Below are 25887 nucleotides of genomic sequence, written 5' to 3'. Positions count from 1 at the left end.
GGTATATTTCTTTTCCCTAATAGTGAAAGTTTCGCCTGTTTTTACCCTATTGCACCAATTACAAAATCCGCAAGGGTACATACCTTTCCGTTTATTGAAACTATGTTGAGACATATCTCTTTGCAGCAATTCCTTAAGATTACTAGCCCTTTTGAACACAAGCACAGGAGAACTCCCCAATTTTTCCACTAAAAAGGTATTATTGGCAATGAAATGCCAGTTTTTCTGTATAATAGATAAAATACCTTTAGAATTTTTACTAAAAGTTGTGACGAAGTTCAAAGCGAAGTCACGTTCTTCATCTGGTGTAGGTGACTTTACTATTATGTCAATGCTCGTGCTCATAGTAAGAGTACACCCAGGATCAGTAGGATACTGGGAGGTGGGGTATGATTGAGCCAATAGAGGTTTATAAATGCCGTTAACCCTTTTGGAATCAACCTCTTGAATCAAGTCATTCAGTAGTGAAGCAGGATAACCATGGTTTGTGAACATTTCTCTCAAAAGCTCACATTCTTTCCTGAAATTACTTGAGAACCGTGAATTGGAATGGCAATTGAGACTAGATGCCTTTCAGCATCCTGGACTTAATGTTAATTGCAACATTTCCCCCATTTTCAAACTAAGGAGTTATTTAAGATATGTATACTCCTGCTTTTTCACTTTATTTATAAATATTTGTTAATATATACATATATTTTTATGCTGTACTGTTTTAATTATCTAATGTAAACTCTTGTATATTATTCCAAATGAAGTTGTGGGGTCTACCACAACTTAATTTAAAATTCTTTTTGGGATAGATGTGAGTAGACAGTTTTGTTTTTTTTAAAAAACTTTTAAAAAAACTTTTTCATCTTAAACATGAGTCCAAGTTGGTTTAACCTGTGTGACATTGCTTGCGTTTTGTAATATCCTGCTTTAGTGAATCTCAATTTATGTCATTTCCTGTATTTGACTATTTGCGGAGTTTTTTTACTTGCTTTTATGTCTCTGAGGAAGCCACAACAGCGTTGTGGCGAAAAGCTTGACTTAATAAATTGCGTTAAGATTAGCCTGGTGTGGTTTGTTGGCTCTGGCAAGGTCTCCGTGGGATTTCGTAGTTCTGTGGTTTCTTCTTGTTTGGTATCCTGGTTTGTTTCAACATGGCCATGAGAGGTCCTGATAGTCCGAGCAGCCCTCACCTCTTCAACACGATGGTGTCTTTAAATAAGGATAAAAACGTGGATGTTGCTGGTTTGTTGGTTAGCCTTTCACAACGGCTTGACCAGCTTAACACTCGCATGGACGCTATGCAGCACGGTGTTCCTTTTGGTAGAACAACGGTGCTATCGGGTCCTGCTTGCTTGAACGGACAGGGTCAGGATAGCCCTGAAGTGTTTATTCCGGCTGGGCAACCAGCCGTACAACTCACATCTTTAAGTGATAATTCAAGATCACTTGGTACACCAGTGGGTGGTGTGTCATGCACTAGTGGTGGAACAGGTCTCGTTGCTGGAACAGGACGCCCGTTAAGTTATTCCACCGCCGTTGCAAACAACAGAAATGACGGTGCTCTGAATATTAGACCTGACGTTCCTGCTTTTGGAGCTTCTTTTTTACATGCTGGGTTGGTGACTGGCAGCAATGGTATACCTAATCTGACAGAATGGATATCAAATACTGGTATCTTTTCTTTCGTACAACAGGGAACACCCGCGGCCAGTGATGAGCGGAGCAGTGTTAACAATGAGGGTATGGCAGACAAATTGAAAATTTTTGACATTAAACTACTCAAGTTGAAAAAATTGCAACTTGAATCTGCATACTTTAAACAATGTATTGCTGAGAACCTTGTTCTTAAGGGTCTGCAGAACAACTTTTCACCTTCTGGTTTATTGGTGGACCCGACTTTTTTCTCGGATTTGAAAGTTCTTTTTCAGCAGCAGGGTGTCCAACTTTTAGAGTTGATCATTAAACATTATGCTAAATATATTGATTTGTTTGGAGAAATTAACATCTTGGACAATGAGATCAAAGCTGATTTGGACTTTTTTAGGTACAAATATGATTACAGTCGCATATTAACGTGCATTGATGCATTGTTATCTAAATTAAAAGTTAACAAATCTAAAAAATTGACTAGAGATAGGCTTGCCTATCAAAGTGATTGTGCATACCCTAGATTAGAACTTACTAACAGTAGGTCTGCCAATGTAGTAAACAACACTGGACTGACTGACCCCGAAGATGATAATACTGGTGTTGATGACACCATTGGGGAGATTAACACTGGTGAGGTTGATATTGGCCCTAGACGGAGTAATAGAATTAAAGGCCTTTCGAGTAAAAATGGTGGGTCTAATAACCCCAATACAAATCCAAATAGAAAAAAGGTTGATAACAACCATTTTTTAGGCCAACGCAACTACAGGCCTTACACCAACAGGAGGAAGAACAGGAACAACTAGGGTCAGACTTGAGTGTACACTTGCTCCATGAACCAGGTGTACTTGATCGACCCCTTGAGACAGCATATCCAGTGATAATCACCAATAGGAAAGGGGATTTTAAAATTTATAATTTTACTGATATTCTATTGGATGATGAACTGGTTGAACTTTTGGCTTACGGGAACACATTTGTCCCCAGCAAACAGAGTAATATTTCTAGGGACATCATTGAGCTTAAATGTTTTGTCCGTAAGTTAAATTTAAAACTGCTGTTCAACAATGATTCAGGTATATCTAGATCAGCCTCTAATAACGATGTAGACATATCTATGACATCCCTTAAATTACCTAGTGTGTTTAACCCCCCACTTCATGCTCACCTTCACCTTTTTGAGAGTATTTGTGAGGTTGATTTTAGACATCAACTTAATGACACACAATATTATGCTGATAGAGGGACTACTAACATCACTAAGGAACAACTTTCTCTCCTAGATGACCTTTGCCGTTTACCGGTAAGGCTGATTAAACCGGATAAAGGAGGTGGCCTCGTACTATTTGATGACCTTACTTATTGAGCGAGGTTAATGGAGCATATCACAGGATTAGGGGTTACTTTCATGATTTACTTCTTGAAAGGAAAATTGATATTGATACATTTAATTATATTGATATCACTTCACCAAAAATTCCAGTTATGTTCGGTATCCCCAAGATCCACAAGGATATCAACAATCCACCTATGAGAGCTCTGATTGATGGGAGGTCATCTATCACGTATCCGTGTTCCAAATTTATTGACAACATTTTGTCCAAATACATCAAATCCATTTCTAGTATTTGTAAGGACTCTTGGTCTTTTTTAGACAACATTAATGCAATACCCTTTGACGATGAATGCAATTTCTTGACCATCGACGTGGTAGATCTATATACATCGATCCCACATCAGGAGGCCATCAAGTGGATAGGCCTCCTGTTAAGAGATATCGGAGCCTCTAGGTTGGAAGTGGATCTGGTAACCGAACTACTGGATATAGTTCTTTCTTCCAATTACTTCATCTTTAATGGTGATTACTTTCTTCAAAAACAAGGTGTCGCTATGGGCTCGCCCTGCGGGGCGAGTGTTGCCAACTACTTTATGGGTTTCTGGGAGATTAACTTCTTACACAAGGCACCTGAATTGGTGAGCTTTGTGAAATATTATACCAGATTCCTCGACGACATCTTCATCATGTTTAAAGGTTGTAAATTAGAGGCTGATGCTTTTGTTAATTCATTGAATTCAACAACAGAATTCTTGAAATTTACATCTAATTTCTCTTTATTTGAGATAGACTATCTTGATGTCAAGTTAGTGAAGGATGTAAAAAACAAAGTTATTACATCAACTGTGTATAGGAAACCAACGTACTGCAACTCCTTCCTGCACTATTCTAGTTTTCATCCGTACCAACAAAAACGTTCTATAGTAAAAGGACAGTTGGTAAGGGCAGGGAGAATGTGCAGTACGATTGGTGATTTCAGGAAAGAATGTGAGCTTTTGAGAGAAATGTTCACAAACCGTGGTTATCCTGCTTCACTACTGAATGACTTGATTCAAGAGGTTGATTCCAAAAGGGTTAACGGCATTTATAAACCTCTATTGGCTCAATCATACCCCACCTCCCAGTATCCTACTGATCCTGGGTGTACTCCTACTATGAGCACGAGCGCTGACATAATAGTAAAGTCACCTACACCAGGTGAAGAACGTGACTTCGCTTTGAACTTCGTCACAACTTTTAGTAAAAATTCTAAAGGTATTTTATCTATTATACGGAAAAACTGGCATTTCATTGCCAATAATACCTTTTTTGGAAAAATTGGGGAGTTCTCCTGTGTTTGTGTTCAAAAGGGCTAGTAATCTTAAGGAATTGCTGCAAAGAGATATGTCTCAACATAGTTTCAATAAATGGAAAGGTATGTACCCTTGCAGATTTTGTAATTGGTGCAATAGGGTAAAAACAGGCGAAACTTTCACTATTAGGGAAAAGAAATATACCATCTGTTTCCCTTTAAACTGTGAGAGTAGGTCAATAATCTATATAGCTTTGTGTGATTGTTGCTCCGCCTTTTACATCGGTAGGGTCCGTGACCGGATATACGAACACATGTATGCTATTAAAAATAGAAAAGGTGACAACGCATTGGCTAAGCACATTGACCTTAACCCAGGTCACAGTTTTCACTTCATGGCCATAGACCAAGTTCCATTAAAAATCCAGGGGGGCCCATTTTCGTTGATACTTGAGAACCGTGAATTGGAATGGCAATTGAGACTAGATGCCTTTCGGCATCCTGGACTTAATGTTAATTGCAACATTTCCCCCGTTTTGAAACTAAGGAGTTATTTAAGATAGGTACACTCCTGCTTTTTCACTTTATTTGTAAATATTTGTTAATATATACATATATTTTTATGCTGTACTGTTTTAATTATCTAATGTAAACTCTTGTATATTATTCCAAATGAAGTTGTGGGGTCTACCACAACTTAATTTAAAATTCTTTTTGGAATAGATGTGAGCAGACAGTTTTGTTTTTTTAAAAAAAACTTTTAAAAAAACTTTTTCATCTTAAACATGAGTCCAAGTTGGTTTAACCTGTGTGACATTGCTTGTGTTTTGTAATATCCTGCTTTAGTGAATCTCAATTTATGTCATTTCCTGTATTTGACTATTTACAGTGTCTTTTTTACTTGCTTTTATGTCTCTGAGGAAGCCACAACAGCGTTGTGGCGAAAACGCTTGACTTAATAAATTGCATTAAGATTAGCCTGGTGTGGTTTGTTGGCTCTGGCAAGGTCTCCGTGGGATTTCGTAGTTCTGTGGTTTCTTCTTGTTTGGTATCGGGGTATTATCCTCCCCACATGATCAGGTCTGATGGGGTGACACATTGGCAGGGTAGCATCATCACCACCTCAAAGTGCTTTTCAGGGTGACACATAATCGGGGGTATTATCCTCCACACATAATGAGGTCTGATGGGGTGACACACAATGGGGGAGGGTATTACCATGACTGGAAAGTGCATGTCTGGGAGATGCATAATGGCAGATATTATCACCACCACCTAAAAGTGCATGTCAGGGTGGTACATCATTGGTATTATCACCACATGAACATGCATGTTAGGGTAACACATAATGGGGGGATTATCCTCCCCATATTATGAGGTCAGATGTAGTGACACATAATGGGGGTATTATCATGACCTGAAATTTCATCTTCAGGTGACACAGAATCAGGGGTATTATCCTCACCACATGATAAGGTGCATTTGGGTAACACAATGGGGAGTATTATCACCACCTGAAAGTGCATGATAGGGTGACACATACTTTTGGGTTATATCGTCACTTGAAAGTGCATGTCAGGGTACAGATGATGGGGAGTATTATCCTCCCCACATGATGAGGTCGGATGGGATGACATAATGGGGGGGTAGTATAATCAACCTGAAAGTGCATGTAAGGATAACATATAATAGGAGGGTATTATCTTCCCCACATAATGAGGTCCAATGGGGAGACACATAGTGGGGGTATTATCTCCACATGAAAGTGCATGTCAGGGTGACATAATGGGGCAGTATTATCCTCTCCACATGATGAGGTCCAATAAGGTGACATAATGGGTGTAGTATTATCACCACCTGAATGTGCATGACAGGGTGACACAATGGTGGGGGTATTATCATTCAGATATGATGAGGTCTGATGGAGTGACACATAATGGGTATCATCACCACCTGAAAGTGTATGTCAGGGTGACACATAATGTGGGAGTTATATCATCACTTGAAAGTGCATTTCATGGTGATACATAATGGGGGGGTATCATCAGCACATGAAAGAGCATGTCAGGGTGACACACAATATGGCAGTAGTGTCATCACCACCCGAAACCAATTATAAAGGCACTGCACATTGTGCACTGCATTTTTACTGCCACTGACATGCCCTCTAACCAGCCTGCTGCTGATGCCTGCCATATTACCAGCTGTCTCATGTTCTCTTGGAGACCATGGACATTGTTTTCTCCCTGTGCATTTGGTTATTGAAGTTGTGGGCATGGCAACACATTCTTCTCTTTGCCTACAGGGAATTTGTAAACAGCCATATTTCCCTGCAGCTGAATTTCATTTCAGCCATCTGTCCCCATTCAAATGTACCACAGGGAAATGTCTCGCTACTACGTGCCTGAACCCATTATTATCACCACATGGTGAGGTGTGATGGGTGACACATAATAGGGGGTATTATCACCACTACCAGAAGGTCCATGTCAGGCTAACACATAAAGGGGGAGTATTAACATCACCAACTTGAAGTGCATGTCCGGGTGACACAAGGCACATATTTAAGCCTATTTCCACACTTCATATTTTAGCACTTTTTAAACATTTTAATCTTACTATAAGTCTTTGAATAAAAATTTATATTTATCCACACAATTGTTTCATAGGTTTTAAATATGAGTTATCTGTACCAAGCTGTTTTTGTATGAATTTTAGGTACATTGATTTTTTGATGTATGAAAACTATTTAACTTTTTATATTTTTTTAACTTCTATTGCTTAATTGATTGTGACTAATGATTGGTCATTTTGATACTTATTTTAAGATTTAATGCAGTCTATCTTTTAAGCAACAGTTCTAAAGAAGTCTCAAAGTCTGAGATGAAAGTGCTAAACCGTATTTCTCTTTCTGTTTTTAACATAAGTGATTTTTGAACTGAGGCTGGAGTTCATGACTTTATGAAGTTTCTAAGATACTGCTAAGTGTTAGTAAACCTATAACTTCCTTACTAGTCTGAACAGTTTTTGAAGTTACCAGGTAGCATTGCTTAGCTGACCTAGTTACTTCAAAGTATTCTACAAGTGCGTTTGAGACTGTCACTAGTTTTTAAGCCACCCAGGTGTCACTACATGAGCTTCATTGTGTTATTTGGTGTTTTTTCTGGCTGTACGGTCACACACTAGTTCCATTTTGTTTAGTCTGCTTTTTCCAGCATGGCAGTGCATTTGGGGAGTGCTTATAATTTTTTTGACTACTTGTATTCCATTCACCCATAGACATTATATTTGGAAAGTGTTCTGTACCCACTGAAGATACTGCTGCTCCAACTACACAGAGATAATCCAGATTCAACATGTCTTCAGAGGGTGACTTAACAGTTATCACCTCATTGCATTTTTAATGCAACAAGTCACCCATTTCAATTTAAACTTAGAAAAGCTTGCCTGTTCAACTTCTAGTGCAAGAAACAGCCATTTGGCCATGACCACAAATGATGAAGTCGACAGAAGTTTCATTAGGACCTCAGAAGAGAGCAGGGATTCTACATGGTAACAATGCTTTTATAACTTCACATGACATTCTTGTAGACAAAAATGACTTTTTTTCAACAATGTTTTAATGAAAAAACTTATTTTGGACTACAATGACCAAATACAACCACATCAGATATTTAAAACTATGGTGAATGATTTTGAAAACAAAATGGAAAAGGTGCATGGTTTTCAAATAAATAATTTATATTTAATGAAATGTTTAAGAGTTAGAAGGGTCCTTAAGGGGCTTAGAATGTATAAATTTCCTAATGGGTTAGTGTTGAAAAACAAAGAACTAAATGAATTAACTGAAATATTTTATAGACATGGACTGGAATTAATTCAAGTGATAGTTAAGTTTAACAGCACTAGAATTAATCAATTGTTTTATGAATTGAACAATTTTTAACTTTGATGCTACAAAAGACTTCTTCTTTGAGCATAATACTGACAAATACAACAGTATTTTTTCTAAGGTAGAACACAGTGCTAGGCAGAATTTAAATAGGAAGCATAAGAAATTGGACAGAGACAAAGTAGAATACCTACAAGTGAAGGCATACCCAACTCCCAGACCTAACTTTAACATTTATTCTTCTGCTACTACACATGGTTTAAATAGACATAGCTTGGCTAACTGCACTAATGTCCTTTCTGACAATGCTGCACAATTGCATGCACCTGAACAAAAACATTTTTTTAACAACTTCACTGACTCTAATTGTGAAGCATATGACAACCCACACCCACATATGACACTGAGAAGATCTGAGAGGAAAGAAAACCTGCATAGGCAGGAATATTTTTTGAATGACCCTAGAGTCTGAGGGGAGAAACTGGAAAAGGAGCAATTAAACATAGTTGACCCACCTAGTAATATTTAACTTCACTGGACACTGAAGGCATTTCTATTACATATTGTGGTAAGCTTTTCACCTCCCGGAGTTTTATTATTTACAACCATACAGACCTTAACTTTGACAAAAACTTTTTTTCACCTTTCAAAAAAGGTTTTAAATTTCTGCCATCGTTTAAGACTGTTTTAGGTGACACACTAGTAGAGTTGAAACTCTACACAAGGAAGCTCAATTTCCAAGTTATGTTTAAGAAACAAGGGTCTGGGCTTGGCAATTTTGTTGCTATTTTTGAAAATATTTGCAGCACTGAAATACATAGACTAGTTTCAAACCATAAGCATAGGTACTATAGTCTTACTAAGGAAGCAAAACTGCCTATAAACAGACACAGAAATGACAAGGCGCTGAGATTTATGAAGCCAACGAAGGGTGCGTTTTGACTATAGTGGACAGGCTGTTCTTACATTAGAAGCATATGCAATTTATTATGCAGAAATGATAGATAAGAAATAACATTTGAAATGAAATAAATACTGCCTACAAAAAAATTGAATACTTGTTAGAGGATTCTTTGATGGAGGGGGCCAGTGGCATAGCTGTGGGGGCAAGAGGGGTGGTCAGCCCCAGGCGGCACTTTTGCTGAGTGTGACATTTACTTTAATTAAAAAAAAAATACTGTTTTTTGTTTTTAAGGGCATTCTTTTTTAAGAACAGTCCAGTGGCATCATGTCTGTGCCTGCGTTGTCACCAGAGTACCCAAAATTTAACATTCACAGAAACTTGTTAATTGCTGCCTATTTATAAAGTATTTGATTTGATTTACAAGGTTGTTGCTACTTTACTTGTTAAGGATGTATGTGTGAATTGCAGGTTGCTGTCAGGGCTTTACATGCATGGAATTTGTTTGTTACTATGTGTATGAGTTACAAGGTTTGTGCATAGAATTCATTCGTTGCAGTTTAACTGTGTGGTTGGTGCACAAAAGTCATTCATTGCAGTTTCTGTGTATCTGTGTGTGTGTAAAATGCCCCAGTTAGTGATACTTGGTGGTTAATGTTACTCGGGCTCAAACCCTGTACCTTAGTTACACGAAACAAGAGCCTACATTCTCTACCCCTACCACCATTTGTGATTCAAGGAGATGAGTCCATAGCTCTCAACTGACCAGATTTTCACAGAATGTCTGGAATTTTTGGGTCATACTTTTGGTCTGTTCCTCTTAAAACTTTTGGTTTTCTGGCAAATCAGTGAGGACAGAATTTGCTAAATAATGACAGCCATTTAAATTTCACTCCTTATCTTTCTGGAAATGCATGGTAACACACATTTTATTCTAGCAACTTTCTAAGATTATACAAGCAATGTTTAAACTGTGTCCCTGGTTTGGGCCATTGTCCTCCTGCCATACATTTTGTTTTTTTCCAGATTTCTGGTGCTACAAAGTTGAGAGAGATAGTTGAGTGTCAAGCATAAGGAGTTGAAAGCTTCAGGGGAAGAGAAGTTTAGTGTTGCTTATTGCCAAATCTGTTTGCAATGGGCAGCTGTTTAGCAAATTATATCACTACTCTGCTAAAGTATTTAAAAACATTGTTAGTAGCACAACAGATAGTAGACTTGGTTTTCATGGAGAAGGCTGTGGGTTCTACTCCCAAAGTATGTAGATGGATTACTGATACTGTACTGTGTTGCACTTTAAAGGGGGGTGATTCTGCAGTCCTGCGTATGTCCTCCTTTGGAGGAGATACCTAGTAACTATGAATCTGTTACCAGTCTGCCATCCATTCCTTATTGCAGTATTTACAGCTTATCATTTTTAATGTAACACAGACAATTTATTTTTCAAGGGTAAAAGGCACTTTATTTGTAGATGAAACAATGAAATATAAAGTTGTTTGCTAGAAGCAACCACTTTATTAGTTACAGGTCTCTTGAATACAACATTCAGATTACTTTTACTTCTGCAGAGATTGTGCATCTTCTTTTTCTTCTTCTTCTTTCAGCTTTTTCCCCAGTTAGGGGTTGCCACAACAGATCACCTGTTCGCTTATGATTGGCAGCGGAGTTTTACGGTGTTGAGTTGCCAGCCCAGCAGCCAACCTTCCACATAAGGCACACGCATGCATGCACTCATGCCTAGGGCCACTTTAGAGTGCCCAGTCCACCTACAGCATGTCTTTGGGATGTGGGAGGAAACCGGATAACCCGGAGGAAACCCATGCGACCACAGGGAGGACATAACTTTGATAAAAACTTTTTTTCACCTTTCAAAAATAGTTTTAAATTTCTGCCATCTTTTAAGACTGTTTTAGGTGACACACTAGTAGAGTTGAAACTCTACACAAGGAAGCTCAATTTCCAAGTTATGTTTAAGAAACAAGGGACTGGGCTTGGCAATTCTGTTGCTATTTTTGAAAATATTTGCAGCACTGAAATACATAGACTAGCTACAAACCATATGCATAGGTACTATAGTCTTACCAAGGTAACAGAACTGCTTTTGAACACATTCCAAAATGACAAGGCACTGAGATTTAAGAAGCCAAAGAATGGTGTGTTTTGGCTATAGTGGACAAGCTGTCTTACATTAGCAGCATATGTAATTTATTATACAGAAATGATAGATAAGAAATGAAATAAATATTGCCTACAAGAAAACTGAATACTTGTTAGAGAATTCTTTGATGGAGGGGGCTAGTAGCATAGATGTGGTGGCGAGAGGGGTGGTCCGCCCCAGGTGGCCCTTTTGCTGAGTGACTGGCACATTTACTTTAATAAAAAAAATACTGTGTTTTTGTTTTTAAGGGCATTTTTCTTTAATAACAGTCCGGTCGCACACACCGGAGCATCACGTCTGTGCCTGCATTGTCACCAGAGTGCCCAAAATTTAATGTTCACAGAAACTTGTTAATTGCTGCCTATTTATAACAAGTAGGTGTTTGATTTGATTTACAAGGTTGTTGCTACTTTACTTAAGGATGTACGTGTGAATTGCAGGCTGCTGCCAGGGCTTTACATGCATGGAATTTGTTTGTTACAATGTGTTTGAGTTACAAGGTTTGTGCACAGAATTCATTCATTGCAGTTTAACTTTGTGGTTGGTGCACTAAAGTCATTCATTGCAGTTTCTGTGTATCTGTGTGTGTGTGTAAAATGCCCCAGTTAGTGATACCTGGTGGTTAGTGTTCTTCAGGCTCAAACCCTGTACCTTAGTTACACGAAACAAGAGGTTACATTCTCTACCCCTACCACCACTTGTGATTCAAGGAGTTGAGTCTGTAGCTCTCAACTGACCAGATTTTCACAGAATATCTGGAATTTTTGGGTCATACTTTTGGTCTGTTCCTCTTAAAACTTTTGGTTTTCTGGCAAATCAGTGAGGACAGAATTTGCTAAATAATAGCAGCCATTTAAATTTCACTCTTCCTATCTTTCTGGAAATGCATGGTAACACACATTTTATTCTAGCAACTTTCTAAAATTATACAAGCAATGTTTAAATTGTATCCCTGGTTTGGGCTGTTGTCCTCCCGCCATAAATTTTGGCTTTTTCCAGATTTCTGATGCTGCAAAGTTGAGAGATATAGCTGAGTGTCAAGCATATTTTCCAAGGAGCTGAGAGCTTCAGGGGAAGAGAAGTTTAGTGTTGCTTATGCCAGATCTGTTTGCAACATGCAGCTGTTTAGCAAATTATATCACTACTCTGCTAAAGTATTTCAAAGCATTGTTAGCACAACAGATAGTATACTTGGTTTTCATGGAGAAGGCTGCGGGTTCTACTCCCAAAGTATGTAGATGGATTACTGATACTTTACTGTGTTGCACTTTAAAGGGGGTTGATTCTGCAGTCCTGAGCATGTCCTCCTTTGGAGTAGATATCTAGTAACTATGAACCTGTTACTAGTCTGCCCATCCATTCCCTATTGCAGTATTTATAGATTATCATTTCTAATGTAACACAGGGAATTTATTTTTCAAGGGTAATAGGCACTTTATTTGTAGATGAAACAATGAAATATAAAGCTGTTTGCTAGAAGCAACCTCTTCCATTAGTTACAGGACTCTTGAATATGACATTTAGATGACTTTTATTTCTACAGAGATTGTGCATATTTACTGACAATGCTTCATAGACCATGCAGCACACTATACAGTTCTGATATGCTCTTAGTTACTAGCTGTACTTGATCAGAGACCTGCATATCTTCTGATGGCTGACTGACACCCAGGTTAGGGAATGTCTTGGACCCATAACAAATACAGTCACTCACATGCCTATTACCTTCACCATGTGTGCACACCTAGAAGGTAGCATAGCCCTCTGATGCTGTCAGTAATGTTAAAGAACTCTGGCTCACCAAGTTCACAGATGACTGTAACTTGGGAGATATTATAGATTCCCCCAATACACAAACATCTTGCAAGGAGGTTTAACACAGATAAATGACTAGTGTCAAAGCCATGGAAAAAATGCATTATAATGTCAATTGAAAAACTGTCAATCCAAGTTAATTACTCGATTAATAACACACCCCTTAAGAGTCATCTAGGAACATATGTAAACAGCAATCTGGCCTTCGACCAACATGTAGCTTAGATGATAAGAAAATCATTCTATGTTACCCAACTAAAAGGAAAGGTTATAGTATCCAGGTCCAAAAAAGATATGACCTTATCAGACCTACCATTGAATACAATGCTCCCTTTGGCATGAATCGAACAAGACACTTGCAGCAGTTGTAACACCCACAAAAGTTTCTCCCCAAGAGAATTCATGGAATGAATAACCTGCCCTACACTGATCACACAAAGGGCCTATCTCTGTATTCAGTATCCTATTCAGTATTCAGACTGCTAAGAGTAGATATTTGCCTGAATAACAGGGCTTCCTCAGACCCAGGACTGATGGATCTGTTGCATACATGAACAATAAACAGCACTAGACACACGAGATTCAGGGAGCTGAACCTCACTTGTGACATAAATAAAATGTGCTGGAGAGACAGATATGTATCTCAAAGGATCCCCATACTATGGAATAGGCTCCGTAGTCATGTGAAGCAGAGGTCATCACTGACCCTGTTCAATCAAAACCTTAACAATTGAATGGGAAATCATAAATATACTCCTGGTCTGGCCCCAATTTCCCTTCTGAAATGAGACAATCAATAAGAAAACTAATTCAAATCCTTAGCTGACTGCCTACTAAAATGCCCCTGTATGTTATTCGGAACTCAAGTGGTTTGGGTTGCATGGCTAGGCTTATAACAGTCCTAGTGGTAATTAGCCTAGTAAAATGGGTATAACATGGATGTGCTGTGCTATGATAAACAAGGGTGATAGTGCAGGTTCATCCTGGACCTCCAAAATCTCCACAGCTATGGATGATGTAGGTTTGCCTCCATATTTAGTGTGGCTGACCGTGCCCATGTATCCTCAGATTGTGGAATATGCAATGTGCTTTCATTATCAGCCTCTCAAGACGTCCTGACATCAAGTGTGTGCTGATCCATTGTTTTGGTTTTGTCTTAGTTAATATTGTGTATTTAGACAGATAATGTACTAGCATCGCACATGTTTGACTCCCATGACCATGTGGCACTCAGACTGCAAGATGTCATACTGTATCCATAGTCTATGGGTGCAAATGTACCTTGCCATGCAGGTTGTCTCTGTAGCATCCCTGATGTCTGGGATACTTTGATATCTTGCTTTTTTTATGTTTTTGGTATAATGCAACTCTTCTGTCATTATGCCATAGTGTGACAGCTCTGAGCATGCATGCTTGTATGCTCTCCTTTGTGCCTGTGCTGCCACTAACATGGTCTATGCACATTGTACACAGTTTGATTATACTGCAGGCCAACCATGTCATGTAGCCTGCCACTCTGTGTACACATGGCATAAATGCAGTAGCATGTGTGTGAGTATCCTACAGTGGTGGCATGTGACAATACTACATTCTGTACTGACACTAAGGCGGTCATCACCAGCAGAGGTCACACAGCCATTCCACTCCCAGTCATGATGGTTCTCTCACGTTCATCAGAGAATGACGAGATGAACACTTTTGTGGTTGTTAGATACCACTGTCTGTGGGGGAGGGGGTGCAGGCTGAGCTGTTAAACTTCATTACCTGGCATTATCAAGAAATTCATTTCGGGCATGGAGGAACATAGCACTGATCATGTGATGCACCCGTTGCAGTGTCCTCTTGTGGTCACCCGCTGCACTGATGTCCTGCATAAGTCATATGTTATATCTCTACCCAGAAGGCTTTGTATGCTACACCCTTTTCAAGGATACACCTGCCTTATATAAGATCTGCAGTAATACCTCTGTATGTCTTGGACTTGAACCTGTGCTGCTACTAACATCCTTTTTGTTGCATGATAAGTCAGTAATACATATGCACGCACATATGGTCAGTGCAGCTATGTATGACAGTCATTGCTAGTCAGTAGTTGCTTCTGACCTGTCCCCATCACCCTTGTGATGGCAACAACCCCATACATTGGTGTAACTTATTATACCACAGTGTGAAAGCTCTATGTGTTAGCCATGTATGCTCGCCATTTTGCCTGTGCTGCCACTAGCATGGTTTGAGTACATTGTACATAGTTTGAAATATTATGCAGGCCAACCATCTGATATAGTCTGCCATGTTGTGTGTGTGGGTGTGAGTGCCTGTATGTGTGCATGGATGTGTCTATACATGGCACACTGTGCAGACACCTATATGGCACTATTGTGACAGAGCCAGATGGTTCTGCCACAGTGGGATGAAAAAAAATCCTTGAAGGATTGTAACTTGTTCTACCTGTCCCCTGTGCTCTAGCTGAAAGAAACCTACCTTCCACATGAGTGCAGCCTGTCATTAATATTCCCTTTAGCCTTTCAGTCCCCATTATGGCCACTGCAGTTACTTTACACACGTTACACTTGTTGTGTGACAGTGTCTGTGGTCAACATGCCCCCATGAGTGAGGATAAGCATGTGTTTTATCAGTTAAGTCTCTATTAGTTTTACTATATAATAGTACTCACCAACATCCAGTTTATTCACAATATTTATACTGCTCACTGTAATGTAGCTTCCAGCAAAAGGTGATCTTGGTTTTTATCTTTCTTATATGATGCTTGAAGTAGATGTATTATGCTAAGGCAGATATTTACCATGACTTTATTGGGTCTATATCATAACATCGAAGTTTCAAAACTTCAAATGTTATAATATCGAACCCAAAACCTCGAAGACTGACAACAGCGAAGCCGCAGAACATCAAGGGCCATTTTCATGGTTTGCTATTTCCTCCACTGTGGTGCAATCTCGGAGTTGATATATTTAAGTAGGGGGGGTGGGGGGCACAGCCCCCCACATTAGAAATAGTTTGTAGTGTTTGTGTGTTTTGTGCTGGAACAGCATTTTTTTTTCCCCCAGGGAAATAATCACTGTTCTCAGTCTTCAGGGTTTTTAGCTTTCGTGGTTTTGGGTTCAATATTATAACATTCGAAGTTTTGAAACTTTGATGTTATGATATAGACCCACTTTATCTAAACTATGCCAAAAATGTGAAACACCGTCACCCTTCATTCTGCCCTTGGGTTGCAGTCATGCTTATCCATCATTAAGGTCACTTAATTTGCATGAACCTAAGGATCCTGGCCATGCTCTTGACAGTTTGTTTTGAGCTTATGACCATGGTCATCACACAAGCCAACTGCCCATCATGTTGTACATGCAAGAGCATTGAAGTAATATAGGATGTGCATGCCTGTAGAGCCTAACTGCATACATCTTAACCTCTTGGTGCAAGAAATCTGAGCAATGCCTAAAATAATGAAGAGACAAAGGCGCAAAAAATAGGAACCAATTTTAAATATTGCTCTTATAAATTTAGATAGTTGCTAGAATCGCAGGGATTGTGTTAACATGCATTGTCTAAAAGATATGAATTCTGAAATTCAAATATATATTATTTAGTGACTTCAATATTCTAGGATTTGAAAAAAAAACACACAGACTTTATAAGAAACAGGCTATAAATATGTGGCAAAAATCTGGATAGTCTGTGAAAATCTGGACAGTTAAAAGGTATGCCTGGCTGTAGTAATAATTCATCATATTACTGGCCATGTGTATCACACTACCGTTATAGATACTGCATTACTGTTCTGCCTCTCAGTGCACATCTCCTACTGAAGGCTGGTTTTAGCCTCAATTTTTGTTTCTCTGATGGGTTTTGTTAATGTCCATTTGAGAGTGGTGTGAAAGGGTCACCCTTGGCCACCTGGTAAAAGTTTTGCTGGCTGGTGAGGACCAAGGTGAACCAGTGGCTTCATGCACATATTGGACTATCAGAAGACCACCTCTTGCTTCTTTTAGAATCCTGTATCCCACATGTCTTTACTATTACATCAGCAGAGAAAGACTGCTCATGATGTTAACCATTGCAGTGACTGACAACTGGGTGGTTTTCCCTTTGGACTGACTTGTCAGCCCATCCTCAAAGAAAATTAACACCCATTATGGCACTGTTCTTTTTTCATGCTCATTTACATCTCCTAGTTATAGTCCAATCCTCCTTGTCATCAGACCAGCACATGCTGCTAGCCTGCATTTTTCCACTCCTACCTCACTTGTTTCTCTCCCTCAGTATATTGTTTTCTGTTCTGTGATTGTTTATTTGTCACTGCTCCCATTCCTATATCCTACTTACCCACCCTATCCCACTGTACAGGTACCTGTCCTACTAAAATACAATCTTCTTCCCCCTCCCCATACTGCTCTTCTATTTCAATTGTCATCCCTCCTTCTAGCTTTTCATGGGTTCTATAGCACCTTTGCACCATCCTTTTATACTGCTCCCTACCAGGATCATCTTCCTTTAACATTGTCATCATTGTTAATATTTCTTTCCAGAACTTATATTCTAAGCTTATCAGATCCTTTTTACTTCACAGTTGCCTCAACCTAACAAAAGCCTGCTCACATACACCTCTCTCAGCTACCTACAGATAATTCTAATGCTTTCCTATTTTACCTGGCTCCATTTCTTACCCATGAATAAATCTACCTCATAAATCACATATATCCTTACTCTTATACTTACTTTTGTACTCATTCTTCTGGATATCATGCTTATATTTTGATTGCTAACCCTAAGTGCCCCAATATTACAGACGGTCTCTTTTTCTGGAATTTCAGTTTCTTCTTCGCTACTTAACTACATAATAGCGAATAGTAAGTAAATCTTTAAGAAACTATATCTTATCTTATTGGTGTTGTCCTCTTCATTTTTCATTATCCTGCCATTTCCAATCTTCAAGCTCTTTACCCAGGCAGTCATTCTAAATTTTCATTTTCTGTTTCTTTGCCCAATATTTATAGCAGTTATGTATCACTTGAACTCTAGCATATCCCATCCTCTACCCTTCCTGTTGGCCCAAAATATGAGTTTTCCAACCATATGTTTGCTTTTCCTCACAAGCCTATCACTCATTAGTTGGATATCTCAAAAAACTTACTTAGACAACTAATTTGTATGCACCTCCCTCCATATAGTACCTGTGGGAGAATTAATGTATGAAGTTTTTCTATTCTTCCTCAAGTGTGCAAATATACTTGACCATGCACATAATATATTCCCCATCCTTGAGATCCAACATGCTCACTTCTGCCATCTGATTTCAGTCTACTGGTTTATAGACTTTATGTCCTCAGTACTTTACTCTCTGAGTTTTCAACAATTTCAGTGCTTACTTCCAGTTTTTTGTACTTAACATATTCCTGTCTAAGTGCTTGGCATGGTAATGGTGCCCTGACTCCTGCCCAAATCTGCTGAACATCAATGGTTTAACTGGAAGTTGCATAGTAACATCCACAAGCACTACCATATAATCATCTGCAAATTACACTTCATTTTCTTTTTGCTGACCCAAATAGTTATCCCTTATTCCCTGCACAAGACATTCATAGATCATTAAACAAAGTCTGATGAGAGAGTACCCCTAAAAGGTTCTTTTCCTAATACTGTTTTCTTCTCTAAATCCAACATTTATATATAGCTATAACTTTGGGACTCTATAAAGGACTGTATCACCCTTTTTCCTCCTACGTTTTCCTCTGTCAATATTTCTGTCATGAAGTCCCAAGAAACACAATCAAAGGCATTCTAAATATCAGTTAAAACATTCCTACTTTACTCTGACCCCTTTTCTCAACCCTTTCTACAAACTCCAAGAGTATGCCAATGGTCCAAGAATGATCTACCCTGGAAGAGCCCTTGTTCATCCCATATTAATCGGAAAAGAACATTTTCCAGTCTTTCATTCACAAGAAGAAATACATTTTTAACTACATTACATAGAGATACAGGATGACATTTTTCATATTGGTGTCTTTCATCTTTTGTTTAAATAACACTACTGTTGTATCTTCTTCCATAGATTTGGCTGTATCTTCTTCCATAGATTTGGTTATCTCCCTTTCTCCATAACTCCACTGAAAAAATCTGACATTGAACTAATCCCCCTAAAAATCCATCCTTTTGCATAACTCAGTTGGGCATCTATGTGGCCCACTCACTTTACTCCATCAGATACCTAATGGCCTCAATTACTTCCATGTTTCCTATTGGTAAACCTTTATCTTGCTGTTCCTCATTGTATTTTTCATTTATAGATGAAACACTAAAGTATCTACTTTTTGATAACGCTCATTATAGTAAAGTCTAATTTTTGCCCTTATTTGTTTGACCATATGATTTTCTTTATCCTTTTTATCCTTCACTGAATTAATATGTGAATTGTGTTTCTAATCATTAATCCTCCATATTATCATGCTAATAACTTTATTCCCCCTCACCTTTCTGTCCTTCTTCTAGCCAGCTATGCTTATCTTTGATTTCTTATATTATTCAACCTGGCCCTAATAGACCCTCTCTCTACCCCATTCATAACCTGGACTACTGGTTATACCTGTTTATCTCACTGAAACTTCATAAGCATGGTCTCTAACATCATTACCTCCCATAGCATTAATCTTCTTAGATTCCCTTTCCTGTCCATAACATTTCTGGACCAGGGAATTTTTACCTCATCTGATTACCAGATTTAGGCAACTTTTACTCCATCTGATTAGTAAAATTCCAATCATATAATGTCACAACGCACAACCAACAACTGAATAAATATCACGAGAGACAGATAATCTCTCAACTAAGCTTTACAGTACAAGTGAAGCTCGACTTGAACAAGTAAGAAATAAATTTTAATCACACTCCAAGCTCATAAAAAACGGTCAAGCGCTTTCATCTGTATATTACAGACTTCTTCAGAACCATTATACTAACAGCTGATAACAAATTTAAAAACTTTTTGGCGCCATTTTATTCAAGCGCTATACTTCTAAACAAAATTTAAAGTGCTACTGCAATGTTATAAAACAAATATCATCCTAACACATTTATATATACACCTACAATAAATACACTTGTAATCAACATACATATACTATATTAAAATATGAAACTTAAAACATCAATTTATCTAACAATATCATTGCACTATAATAACTGTAAAAAAGGTTTTATGGAAATAAAATCATTTATGCCAGGAAATTTTGTTGCATTAGTTAACATTTGCCATTGACTTTCTTTTCTACCTAAGTAGGCTTTATAATTACCACCACATTGTGATATATTTATATAATCTATGATACCAAATATAAAATTATGTATATCACCTTTGTCCATTATATGTCTGGACAATGCATTTTTGGTATCTTTCACCTTGATCTTATACCTATATTCATATGTGCGTTTTCTAAACTGTCTTTCTGTTTTCCCTATATAGAAAGCAATGCATACTGTACATTTAGCGAGATAGACTATATTCCTACTATTGCAGTTTCCCTTTTTAAACTTTATATAAGTACTGTTGACATCATTTAATCTGCATCCAATTGCTTCATTTATAACAGAACACTGTTTACACGTTCCACATTTCTTAGTATGTGTATTTTTACACAGTTTTTGAGAGTTCAATCCATTCAATAAGTGTTTTATATTTCTACCCATTTTATATACAATACAAGGTTTTTCTCCTACTACATCTTTAGCTTCTTCATCTCCTACTAATTTATTCCAATATTTTTCCAAGATTTCTCTGATATAATTAACATAAGGTGTATAAGTCAATACACATACTCTATGAAATTCATCATTAACTTTATTCTTCCTAATAATTTTTTCTATACCAATACCTAAAATGGGGGTATACTTATTACCCCACTCAGTAACAATATATGTCGCTATATCATTTAATAATGTTAAGGGGTAACCCCTATTAAGGAACATATTTCTTATATTATTAATTTCTCTAACCATTGTGTCATAATCAGACGTCATCCTTGCCACCCTTATACATTGTCCCTTAAAAATATTTCTTAAGATATGTTTAGGATGGTTACTTGTGTAATCAAGATAACCATTAGAGAACATTTCCTTTCTATATAATTCAGATTGAAAACCTGTATCAACATGTTTAATGTACGTATCCAAATATGCTATACCTTCTGTATTGATATTATATGTAAATTTCAAAAAAGTACTTGTCGTGTTTAGATAATCTACAAACTTTTCTATAAGTTCTATAGGTCCATCCCACAGCAGAAACATATCGTCCAGAAATCTTGTATAATATATAACATATTTGTAGTACATACTAGTAAAGAGATACTTAATTTCCCATTGAAGCATAACTAAATTGACGAAAATTGGTGCACACGATGCACCCATGGCAACTCCCCGTGTCTGTTTATAAAACTCGCCTTCAAAATATATATAGTTATGCTCCAATACTAAACCCATCATATCTGTGATTAAATTAATACGATCCCAACTTAAATTTGAATATTTTCTTAAGCTATCACAAAAATAATCCAATCCTTCATTTCTAGGTATGGAAGAAAAAAGATCTATAACATCAATGGTTATAAATATTAAGCTCCTATTCCATCTATTATGTGTTAATTGGGATAGGAACATCCAGGAATCTTTAACTAAATGTGATGTATTATCATAAATGTGCTTAACCCACCTATCAATAACTACCCCTATATTGAATGTCTTAGATCTACTTCCTGAAATAATAGGTCTAAATGGGGGTTAGCAATATCTTTGTGTATTTTCGGGATGCCAACTATTGTAGATAATACTGGAAACTCTACTTTTATAAATTTGTGTGTATCCTGAGTAATTCTATTGTCCATCAAATACTCGTCCAGTGCTAAGTCTATTTTACGATATCCTATATTAATTTAATTTTGTGAAATAATATCATAATTACCAGTGTCAATTAATATACTTTGTACTTTATTAATATAATCTATTTTATTATAAAGTACTATTCCCGCTCCCTTGTCTGGTTTCATAACTCTTATTTCATTATTATTTATTAATTCAACCAGACATTTCCTTTCATTTGCATTTAAATTATCTATGAATTCATTCTTTTTAATCAATTTATTATATTCATAAATGTCTTGACATACACATTCCTCATAATTTGCAACATTCTTATGTGGGGCAGGAATAAAAGTACTTTTCTTTTTTAATTGATTTGGTAACATAATTTTATTTTTGTTTTCTTTCTGAAACATAAATGCTAAATTTAATCTACGACAGAATCATTTAATATCTGTTAAAACATCTACTAGATGGAATTTCACCGTAGGTATATATTTCATACCTTTTTCAAACAGTGAAAAATATTCTTCCTTAACATTCATAATAGTATAATTGAATATCTTTATATCATTATGTATCACTGCTATATGTTCCGCATCACGAGTAAATGATGTATTAATATTATAATTATTACTGGTAACATCCAATACTGCATCCTTTGAAAACAATATATTTTGAACATAAGAATTACTATCTATCTTTTGTTGTCCCTTTAAAAATCTAACTCTATGAATATTTTCTGTGTCCATCTGATATCATCCAATATCATCCAGTTTGTAAGATTCCATTTCCATCCACCTACAGTCTTTCTTCTTTCCAGTTCAATTACAGATTCACAAGCTGACAGATTATTTTCTTTGGTGTAGACAGTTATGATTTCTTCAAATGTTTTCCCATCCACCAGTAAGGTATCCAAACTAATGTACTGACTGTTTCTCTTCATTCCAGGTCTTAACTTTTACCACACATCCAACAAATTCTCATTTATTAGTTTATTTTACATTTGTTTCCTGGAAGAGTCTGACAAGGTCAAAAGTACCCATTTTCAGTGGAGGCCCTGGGAGGTAATTTCCACTTAAATAATTAGATAACAAGAATGAACACAATATTCTAAATCATTTTAAAGATCACACACACACACACACACACACACACACACACACACACACACACACACACACACACACACACACACCTATATATACTGTATCTATATCTATCTCTCTTTCTATATATGTATATACGGATCTACTTCACATGACTGAAAACTCAAAATACTGAATTTCTTTTGACCGAGACCACAATATCTAATTTTCAAAATACTGAAAACTCATTTGTTTGAGTCTCATTATACTTAAAGCTTACTATGCTGAATTTCAAAATACTGAATTGTAAGCCACAAACTTGCACAGTTACAACACCTATGTCTAACTCTTTCCAAAACTTAAAAAAACACTTACTTACCCTCTTAACAGAAACCGCACAATATAAAACCAAACTAGGGGTGGGGACTACACCCCCCAACTATATATATAAAACTCCAGGACTGGACTACAGTGAGAAAAAGGGCATATACCTTTTACTTACCTTACAGTACTGTACATACTGCCACTACTGTCGAGAGTGCAAGAAACATCCAAATTACTTTAGATACTTCCCATAAAAATGTAAAGAGACATGCCCACATTTAGAAACACTACAATACTACTTTCTACACTACTATCAGTATTCTCACAGTTGGCACTTAAGTCACAAGAAAGTCACAGATGAAGGAAAACACATCATGTCTATGGCTTAAAATTAAGTATTTTGAAATTCAGATTTGTAAGCTTTCAGTATAATGAATCTCAGTCAAATGAATTTTCAGAATTTTGAAAATTAGGTATTGTGGTCTGTCAGATGAAATTCAGTATTTTGAGATTTCAGTCATGTGAAGTTGACCCATATATACACACACATACTCGTATATAATTTTATATATTTAATTTATTTAACATTTTAAAAGTAGCACAAAGGGGTTTATACACATAACAGTTTTTGATACAGTTTAGTTAGACAAATATAAATGGACTCCAGGTGCTGTCTATTGAAGGATGCATTGTGTAAGCCAATTGTTTTAGACATCCATTGTTGTGCACAGTATTATTTTAGAAAAGGTGTTAGGGCAGTGAAGTAAATATACTTGGGCTTAGAGTCTACCACTCAGGTGGATGTCAGACTAAGACTAGAAATGTTTTGGAAATTGTTTTGGAAATTGTGTTGATGGAGAGCCATTTGAAGAAAGTGAGGGATGTCATTCAAATTAGTGACAGATTTATGGCAATCACAATCCAGTGAAAAGGACAGACAGTATTCATAATTTCAGCCTATGCCCAACAGTAGAGTTGTAAGGCTGAGAAAAAGAATGCATTCAGGCAACAGCTGTAGGATCCACTAGATAAATGAAGAGTCAGATGCATATCTCTCAACACAAGAAATTTGGACAAAGCCAACCATATTAGGCAATAAAGGCCTAAAAATAGGGATGAATATTAAATATTGCTCTTATAAACTTAGAAAATTAATAGAATCAAATGTTTTGTGTTAACCATGCATTTTCTGATGGATATGAAATTGGAGACAGAGATGTCTGCATTATTTAAAGAACTAAAAAAACACAAATTTTATAAGTAACATACCAAAAATGAGGCAAAAATCTGGACATTCTGAGTAAATCTGGACCATTCAGAGGTATGAAACAAACTGCAAAAGAATTCCAAATAGCAGACAGTTGAGCCAAAAACACAAAATTTCATTGTAAATTCCTCAAAGATTTCAGATGATGCCCTTCTTCAGTCTATAGATTCAGAGATATGCCAAAACACAATTTCAGGACTGTCTGGGTTCTTGAGATAGGAATAGTAGGGCAACAGAGGCCATTTTAGACTTTATCATTGATGCTGGCCGACACAATTCTCTAAGGGAGACAGTCACAAGATTGCATAGAAGAGTGGTCACCATGCAACTCAGGTAAACTTGCTGTAAGTGAAGAAAGAGCATTAGCATAGAATCAGACACTGAAAAGTCATTCCCACTGACAGAGTCAATTGCATAAACCACTCAGGATGACTATAAGCACTGGGCAGATATGGTACATTTTTTTGCCAAAAAAGGCCAGGAATATGACTTGGAAGCTGAGCAAGCTGAAAGCACAAGAGTATCAAATAAATACTCAGGGCTTTAGAACCTTGTAAAGAAGAGAAACAGTGTAATCAAAGACAAATTGCACCATTTGTAAACTGTCGAACAGAGAGACAGCTAAGCCAAATATAGAAATAAGGTATATTAGGAATAATGGTGTTGGTGGAATGCAGAAGTCCAGGAATAATGGTGTTGGTGGAATGCAGAAGTCCAGGAAGTTATCAAAACAGGGGAGGAATGCAGGAAAAGTAGGATATTGAAAAGACTGTGCTCAGATGTTGTTGTTCTTTCGGCTTTTCCTGGTTAGGGGTCGCCACAGCAGAACTCCAGTCCGCTAATGATTGGCAGTTGTTTTTTATGGTGTCAAGTTGCCAGCCCGACGCCCAACCTTCAACGAAGGCACGCCCATTCAACGCATGTCTTTCGAACACCCACTCAACCGTGGGAAGGACATGCAGACTCAACACAGAAGGCACTCCCAACCCAAGCAGAGAATCGAACAGGAAAACCTCTTGCTGTGAGGCAACAATGCTACCGCTGTGCTCAGATATCCAGTGCAATACATAGCACAAGGTATCAGAAAAACCCATAATAAATAAAGTTAAGAACAGCACTAAGAAAAATGAAATTAGGCAAAACAACAGGATCACATGAAGTCAAAGCAGATATCAAGAAGTTAGTTGAGTTAAGGGAGAAAATCGCCCCTGAGGGTGCCAATAGTGGCATAAAGAGAAAAGCACATTTGAGGTGACTGGAGAATACATTCTAGTGCTTGTGTACAAGAATAAAAGAGAAC

The sequence above is a fragment of the Protopterus annectens genome, chromosome 15.part0, assembly GCF_019279795.1.
Source record: "Protopterus annectens isolate FY-2018-M chromosome 15.part0, PAN1.0, whole genome shotgun sequence".
Classification (NCBI taxonomy): Eukaryota; Metazoa; Chordata; order Ceratodontiformes; family Protopteridae; genus Protopterus; species Protopterus annectens.
Note: the sequence above shows the minus strand (reverse complement) of the source record.